This window comes from Macrobrachium nipponense, chromosome 1 (genome assembly GCF_015104395.2).
Source record: "Macrobrachium nipponense isolate FS-2020 chromosome 1, ASM1510439v2, whole genome shotgun sequence".
NCBI lineage: Eukaryota > Metazoa > Arthropoda > Malacostraca > Decapoda > Palaemonidae > Macrobrachium > Macrobrachium nipponense.
In genome coordinates this window covers 165692964-165702963 of record NC_087200.1, presented here as the reverse complement: position 1 = coordinate 165702963, position 10000 = coordinate 165692964, and positions in this window count along the sequence as shown.

Genomic DNA, 10000 nt, shown 5'->3' with positions numbered 1-10000 from the left:
CTGTGGAGGATAATGTGAAGTTGGTCTGGCAATGACTTTGACAATGAGGGGCAGTCATATGCAAAATTACGCTTACTTCAGACAGGGTAATAGTTAAGCAAACTCTAGGGTTTAGCTTATTTATATTTACACTCTCAATCACATTAGAAATCAAACGATTTCACCCTATGGGTTCAAGATGGACGTAAGGACACCATAACACTGGTAATAATTAACATCGAGATAGATCGTGAAGTTGATGGAAAGGTGACCGGAGGTTTCCGAGCACATGGAGCGAAGAAAACAACAGGGAGATTTTTCCACACGAGTTGAAAATTTAGAATCCACAGCGGCAATTGGGAGTTGAACAGACTGCGTAAGATACGTGGTTGATGATCGAGGGGGAGATGTATGGAAGGCACCTTACAACTTGATCTGACAAGGAAATGAGTTATGTTATTTAACAATTACAAAGAAATGAGTTACGTTATTTAGTACAAAGAAATGAGTTACGTTACTTATCACTTACAAAGAAATGAGTTATGTTACTTGGGTGATGGCCTGCAACACAATACAATTATAAGAAAATACAAGAATCGCTCGGGAAGTATGTAAGGAAATTAGGTCGGAGACGGGAGACGGAACTGACAGCTAATACTCTTGAAATTTGCTCATTACCTTGTGTAGGAATTTGGAGTCGTCTTCCTCAGGGGTGCCGGTAAGGGAGGGGTATGTGAAATCACCACAAAAGGTCACATGGGCTGGCAAACAGCCCGCCTCCAAGATTAGTAGCTCAGAGGAGCGCAAGAAGAGTTCTAAGCAATTCTAAGACTATTTTTGTTGTTGAAGATGAAGCCAGCTTTATGCTGGCACGGGCTCTTGCTCCAGGAGCAGCCCGTAGAACTGTTTGTTTAGTGATCGTCCCTTATATAACCTCAGAAAGGGTTTGCCAGTATCCTGGAAGATGGTGTTACCTGTCCCCTGGTGCCATTTTTGCCACGAGGTCCTACTGGGTGACCTTATGTTCTGGGCTTTTTAAGTATAGTGGCTAGGCACCCTCCACCAGTGGCGCTGCAAGCCCTTGGGTAGACTTTCTCCTCCAACCGGCGAATCTGCAAACACAAGGCACCAGCAGTAAAACGAACAAAAAACAATTAAAAGACTAATTCCTGAAAGGAAGTGATGCGTGAGAGAGAGAGGGACAAATTCGCCTGTATCTTTATTATGAATGAAACTAAAAAGAATTCGTTTTCTTCTGGGTTTCTTGGTATTACGTCAATTTAAAGAGGAGAAGGCGTAAAGCTAGTGACCCTCCATGCAATATATATATATATATATATATATATATATATATATATATATATATATATATATATATGTATATATGTATAAAATATGTATGTATGTATATACATTCAGGGTGGGGCAGGGAGGACGACCAATTCTGAAAATTTCACAAACTCATTAACTTTAGTTTCAAACAAATTTCATTGACATCACTGTGCTCACATTGAATTAGCATTTGACAAATTTAAGTTTGGAAAACATTATCCTTCATGTGGTGTCCGTTTTCATTGATGCCTTTTGAAGGCATTCTTGGAAGTTGGCCTCCACTCTCTCCAGCATTGCTCTGTCAATTTGGGCAACTTGCACGCGAATATATATATATATATATATATATATATATATATATATATATATATATATATATATATATATATATATATATATATATATACACTGTGTCTGGTGCAAGTATTGTGCCATGTGCCATCATTTTTTAATGATGTGTCTTTTGCACTATTATGTAAGTATAGGAGGAGCTACCTTGTCTCATCATGTCTGGGTATTTTATTTCACGTTCCTCATTAACATCCTTCGGAGCCTCATTTTACAACGGACCCGGAACTCCTTTCAAAAAGTGTATTTTTCTCTCATCATTACTCGTCTCTCCCTGTCACGATTCTCCTCCATCACACTTGGCCTCGTCGTCCCTATTGACGTCGTTATTTTAGCTCATCATGAACGACTTCAAATGATTCTTTTCTCACCAGCATCACTGACGACGGAGTTGATGCCCAGTTGCCAGCATTACCGTGACATCACTAAACCCTCGTTTTCACTAATCCAGTTTGATAGAGTTAAGTAACACTTACAAGAAAGGAAAATGTAAATGAAATATTATCAGAATGCAGAAATGGGAGCCAAAATGATTAGTATGATGAAACAAAGACCTGTAGGGAGTTAAGGTCAGGAGTACGAAAGCAACCAGGTATAACCTAACTTTCTATCAGTTTTTTTTTCGCTTGACCTGGGTCGAGTTACAGCATGCGTAGGTTGTCATTTTATGAGGTTTAGTCATTTACTTATGTTCCATCTCTTTACAGAAACTTTCATTTGCTTCTTCATTGAAAAGGGCGTTTATTTTATTGCAAATATTCAAGTATGTGAGCATACTAAATACTATAAATGTTTGCTCTAATATATATATATATATATATATATATATATATATATATATATATATATATATATATATATATATATATATAATACATACACATATACATATTTCAAGAAACCTTGAATATTATGTATCATGAATCTGGTATAAGAATTCAAAACTTGAAAGCTTCGTGCTTCGAGTGAATATTACTCTCTATTAATCTGAGTCAACACGGATCTTGAGTTTCCAGGATTATTTTTGCTTCACAAATAGGTTTAGCCCGTGTCTGCAAAGTTATAGGATTATCCGCATGAGTTGGTTTCTACCTATTGTTTAATAATGCTATTCGTTTTTTGTCACTTTGATCTGACCCTGATAGCTTTTAAGATTAATGTCATAACATACATTTTGGAAATTGTAATATATATTATATATATATATATATATATATATATATATATATATATATATATATATATAAATATATGTGTGTGTGTGTGTGTGTGTGTCTGTGTGTGTGTATGTATGTACACATATATGTGTGTGTAAAATAAATAACATTATTAAACAATAGGTAGAAACCAATTCATGCAGATAATCCTTTACGTTGGATATCGAGCAACATAACCTATTGTAGATATGAACTAAACTCAAGAACTGTGTTGATTCAGATTAATGCAGACTGTAATTTTTACTCGATGAGCGGAGCTTACATGTTTTGAATTAATTGTACGGAATTCATGATATACAATGTTCTAGGTTTCCTGAAATTTGATAATGCCGTGACTGTGGATTAATACCCAGAGTTTTATAAGTGGGCATTGGTTTCTTGTCTGCTGGATATATTTTTTTATTTGTGATATAAATGCTGAGAGCAGATAAACAGATAATGATGTATTTTTAGGCGCAGCAATATAAACCGTTTATCACAGCACTACTTATGATTTAGAACCTGTAGATGTAAAAAAAAAGAATTAATATTAATATTAACAATCGAAATGGATATTGATATTTTCCCTCGAAGGTTATAAAAATATATATAAATAATTATTTCATCTTAAGAAGACGGAATGATGCTTAAAAAATACAGTTAATGATAATGTAAATTATTGTACACTAAACGATATGCAGGATAAAGATTCTATTCAAGACTACATTTCAGGTTCTCTAGTTATAGTACTCTCTGCACTCCTGGGTACTCTAACAACGAACTATGGACGTCTCTCCATGCTTCCACTTTTCTCATTACTATTTGTTCTGCATGTTATCTCGTATCTTGCTAAACGTAGCTATTTTCCATTATTTTGTTTTCATTTGTTCTAGACCAGATATAAGCACTATGTTTCAGTGTTTGAAACTTTGCACTGGGGTAGTCTTAACAAAATTTTTGTGCTTTCGGCTGTTTTTTTCTCAGTAAAATGGACAGGAACATAAATTGGTAAACTGATATTAGAATAAATGATTATTATGGAGGAGTAGTACTGTCAGAAGGGAAAGGTATCATATAAATATTCAGGGAATAATTTGGAAAGTTACTAACTGACGAGAATCGAAGCTGTTTGTTGACAGTTGACAGATCATTATTTTTATGGATAGTTATGAGGGAATGAGAGCAAGGGCAGGAGATGCCTACCTACGTATTTATCTAAAACTGTGACGTCGTGAACACAAGCAATGTAGGAAAGGTGTTCAGAAAATAGTAAAGAAGATGCAAAGAGTTGTACGTAATGTTGAAAATAATTGTTAAACGGTGAAGTTCAAAAAGGAATGTCAGCAAGACATCGTAATGATTGAAGCTGCGAACTTGGAGAAATGAATAACAATATGGATGATGGAAGAACGGAAGTGGTCCATTCACCCAGATACTTGAAAATAATTACAACAGATGTGGAGGTGAGTTGCTAAACAGAAGAAAGGAACTCTTCTTTTGGTTTGAATTGTATGAGAATGTCCCAGTAGTGTTTGAATGCATGTTGAGACTGAAAGTTGAGTTTGGAAATTGAATACAAACGAGAGACAAAATGCCTATGGTGGGTAAAAAGGGTGAATAATGTTGAGATAAGATTAGTCCATGAGATTGTTTGGTCACTTGGAGAGAGTAGGGTAAATGTTATTTATGACGACTTTTCATATTAAACATTTTGCTGTCAAAAGTGAAAGGTCATGGCTAGTGACGTCGATTAAAGTTTCGTGTTTCCATACACACACACACACACACACACACACACACAACACACACATATATATATATATATATATATATATATATTATATATATATATAAATATAATATAGAGAGAGAGAGAGAGAGAGAGAGAGAGAGAGAGAGAGAGAGAGAGATATTTAAAGAGCAATTGTATTTGATAAATGTGGCTCATGAATTGTGTAATGGCGAAATTTCGAAACTAGGTAGATTCATAAACTCAAATGGTCTTCTTTATGCGGGCACTGCAAAGCATTTTCCCCTTTATTTATTAAACAAAAAGAAAAAACACTCATGACAGATTAAATCATGAATATATAAAGACATCTGTCAAATAGCGGATGTATCTAATCAGGCGAAAAAATATATTCCGAATAATGAAAGTAATTTTGTTTCGAAATCCCTGGCACATAATTATATGTTTCAGATGCAGTGACCAAGACTATGCTATTTCGGTTCAGTATGATACCATCATTTGCAGGCTGGTAACTAACTGCATCATTTACATACTGTTAACTCGTTGCAATTATGAAATTCTGTTATCTGCCTAATATACGTTGGAATATGAAATGCAAAAATTGTTGCATGTCGTTTCACTACTTAGAAAAATAATCATGTCAGTTTGAAATAACTTCCAGATCTCGAGGGTATTTTGGTGTCTGTTTTGTTTTTTATAATAGAATTTTTCTTGTTTGTGTTGTCTGAAGTATGATTATTATAGTCGCACTTCATTTAGAATGAAAACTTTAGAAATCCATTCAAACTGCATTAGCTACTGAAATGAATTTATTTATCTTTGATTCTACGACTACACTGATTGCGTTATCTGCACGCTCAAGTTTGATATTGAAATTGAACCTATCAGCTGCTGTCGTTATTTTGCAATTAATTACCACTGTTCCTGTAACAAGGCCGGCCTAAACGATCGAATTCATATGAACATAATTTTTCGCATAAGGATTGCGTGAAATAAGAACTTCACAATTTGCTGTCTGGGTAATTTCTAAGCTTCGGCATCCTTCATTTGTTTTAAACAAAGAAATCTGTAAGAGGTGTTTGAATACACAGGCGCTCATATAAGAAGGGAAGAGTATTTAAACTAACGGATACATATGGCTTTTCAGTTATACGGTTTTGTAGATTTAAGCTTTGTCATTCATCAGAATCCATTTCCACCCGCAAAGGTTAAAACAATGTTTTGCTACATAAAATTAAAATAGTGAACAATGTTTCGGGAACGAAATTGTTAGCGAATTTAATAAGTCTCAGGATAATTCAGGTGTAAATAGAATCATTTCTCAAGGAATAACAAGATATCTTCAATCATACGTACGGGAATTTTTGATTTTTTCATCAATTACAGTGAAATATTTACATTCAGGGTTTTATTTTTATACAGCAAATTACAGTTCGTGAGTTCATTATTATTAGATGACTAAGTGCGTTTGTTTTATTACATATTTGGTAGCTTCGGAATAGAAGCATATAATGTTTTTCGTGTCTTTAGTTAATGATAAAAACGACGACAAGATGTAACTATTGATATCAGGAAATGTATTTTAAGAACTTTATATATATATATAATTTATATATATATATATATATATATATATATATATATATATATACATATATATATATATATATATATATATGTGTATATATATATATATATATATATATATTATATATATATTTATACATATATATATACACATACATATATATATAATATATATATATATATATCTATAATATATATAGTATATATATCTATATTTGTATATATCTATATATATATATACGTTATATATATATATAATATATATATATATATATCTATATATATACAAGTATATTATATATATATATATATATATATATATATATATATATATACTTGTATATATCACCGTAGATAAAAAAAAATTAGAGGTTGGGCGTTATTCCTTCCGGTTTTAATTTTATTTCCAAACCACTGACGAAGGACTGATACATCGTGGGAGAAATCACAATATACAAGTATACTCAATAGACAGTATCGACAAAGTATACAGACCACAAATCCACACCTGATAGGTGTCAAGAGGGAGTAGAAACAAAACTCATTTGTGCTTATGACCTAATTCTGTATTTAGAAATATAAGAAACCCTTTTCCATTTATATCTACTGCATCTTAAAATGTAAAGTTTAGAAATTACTTTTCAAATTACAGGATCAAGTTTTATACATGCCTTAACTTGATATTCATATCATGGCCATAACTTTTGTTTTATAAAGCTAAATTCATTGAATATATATTCAGGAACACATACTCTTGCGTAATGCTCTTAAAAACGTAGATGTAAAAAGATTTTTCTAAACGTCATCGCTTTGACTGGAATAAAAATGCACATAAGAGGAAATATTAGTAGGTTTTTTTGTATACCCTTTATCTAACCATATTACTGATTCTGAGTATTAGGCAATTAAAGAATATTAGGTTACCATCCTTTTCCATTTTTACATTCTCGTTCCCTGGCCATACACAGATTATATCGTCAACATGCCTGAACCATAATCACATCGCCCTGGAATGATTCTGTTTACCTTTTTCCTTTCAGAAAATACCATTGCACAAATTGCTTAACATTTAAGATCAAGGGTTGCTTATCGCCATCCCCAAATATGTGTGGCGATGAGCAAACCTCTATCTCATCTGTTAAGTAGTTCGTAGATGGAATTTTTAAGGACTATTAAAAACACACACACACCACACACACACACACACACACACACACATATATATATATATATTATATATATATATATATATATATATATATGTATGTATGTGTATATATATATATATATATTATATATATATATATATATATATATATATATATTTATGTAAAGTAATATAGATTTCTGTATTATTGCAAATACGAACCGCCGCAGCCAATTGTATTCACAAGCTAACAAAAATTATGGTCTTGCAGTATATTTTCCAGATATTTTCCCACGTTTGATGTGAAATGCAGCATTTTAATAAGGTGAATTGGCATGAAACATCGAGGTATCAGTCTGCTGGTTGCATCAGCGGCCATTTTAGTTAGATCAGGGCATCCAAGCACTTCACTAGTTTATGCATTGTTTCATTTCCATTTCTCATTGTCTTTTCCCTTTCCCCAAATTTTCCTTAAATTGTTCTTCTCCCTTGCTAACTCCCTTGCCCCAGTGCGCCCCCTAAAATTTCCTTGAGCTCTTCCTGGCCATGGCTCCTTGTGAGGTATTACATTGATTGTCTCTCGGAGTCATGGTTCGGCTCAAGCTGACAAGTGACATTAAAAGTGACAGTGTCGTAAATATCATCGGACGTTTAAGGAGAGACGGGCAGAAGGCGCTTGATTTGATCAAGGTCCTTGATGCTGATTGCACTTATTTCCCGTTACAGTGGTATTTTGGGCGGATGAACGAAGGAAAACTTTCAGAATTATAGAAATAAAACGATAGGCTATTTCACATCTTGCGTAACAATTGCTGTGAATACAAATAGTTAAATATCTCTTGATCGTTAATGTATATTTATATTTGTTATTCTAAAAAAAAAGATATTACATGCTCATGAGTGCAATGCTATATGCCATCATATATGTATATATATTATATATATATATATATATATATATATATCTATACTAATATATATATATATATATATATATATATATATATATATATATATATATATAATATTATATATTATATATATATGGGTGTGGGTGTGTTTCCGTCTGGTGAAGATGATGTAATTCAGTTTGCTGATATCAAACGAGTACCTTTTTATCGAATGAGAATGCGTTCCCTCCTTTATTTCTTATCGCTGAAAGATTTAATACTGTATAATAATCGCATACCAAGTAAGCTGTTAAGTATATAGTACGAAATGTCTGTCCATTTTATGGATACGTCTGTCTGTCTCTTTATTCTAATGTACTGGCAGTTTTTTAACGCTTCACTGCACCTCGTGCCAAGTTCGGTCATGCTAAATTAGCTAAAATGTAAAAGCTATATTAAGGCATGAAGGGTAATGGACATATACAACCCCTTTCTCCTTCTCGGTCCATAGACATTTGTATGATTTTTTTTTCCACATGCTATTGCGCATTTGTCGTAGACGTCTGCTACTGGCTCCACATGTTTGGGTTCCTCCTCAACCCCTTCCCAAATGACAGCTAATACTTACTAACACACAAAGGCTCAGCAACTAATCCCTCATGTTTCTTTGGTCAGAGCATTTAGAAAGAAGACTCTCTCTCTCTTATATATATATATATATATATATATATATATATATTATATATATATATACACACACACACACAGGGTATAACACGAGTTTATGCAAATATTTCGTGAAATAAAAGAAAAGGTCATTCTGAGCAGAAAATGTTCTTTAGACATTTGCATTTTCAGGGTGCGTTTCTCGTTGAGGCGAATTTTCAAAATAACCGTTATGAGTAAATGGCCAAGTAAGATGGCGCGCACGGGATCTCGGAGTATGCACGGCTATGGGGAAAGGAGGGAGATGTCACTTCACTCGTTACTCTTGCCACGCTTTTCCGCCAAGAGCATATTGGGGTTACAAGTGTCAGATTCTGTATTCATTTTGTGAGCAAGAAAATGGAGACAGTGCATTACCGTTCCAGTAACGTGGAATATGCGGATATGATGTTTATTTATGGGTTTTGCAACAGTGAATGGCAGTGTTATTAAAAAAGGAAAATCGGCAATTAGGACACTGCGATGTTAATAAAATACTTCCAAATCTAATGTATTCTTTAGGTAATAAGCAAAGGGGAAAAATGCAAGGATCATTGAAACTTTCTCCCTCTCCGTCAAAGATAGGCCTATTCATTAAAACTGATCAAAGATTTAAAACGTATTTTAAAACATCCCTCGTTCTCCATCAAAAGTATTCATCATACCACAGTCGAAGGGAAAAACACACTTAAGAAAATGCTTTCGTCTGTCAGATAAAAACAGACTAAGAACATTATGGAAAACTCACTTTCTGCAGTCTTTCCTGAAAAATGAAGCACGTATATTCATGCAGTAATCGAAACAGGTAAAAAAGCTGATGTGGTTCAAAGTGCAGTAACCTCCCTACCTGCATTTCCTCGTCATCATGATTACTGTCATCACTCATTCAGCATAGGTCTAGTCCTGACTCCTGAATCAACAATTCCGTGACATTTACACTACTTACTTGATACCTAAAGCTAATCATTAAAATTAGGTTGCAGTGAAGTCTGTTCATTGTTGATTTACTAATTGAAGAGACTGTAATGTTAGATTTTTCAAAAACCTCCCAAGAAAAAACTCACAA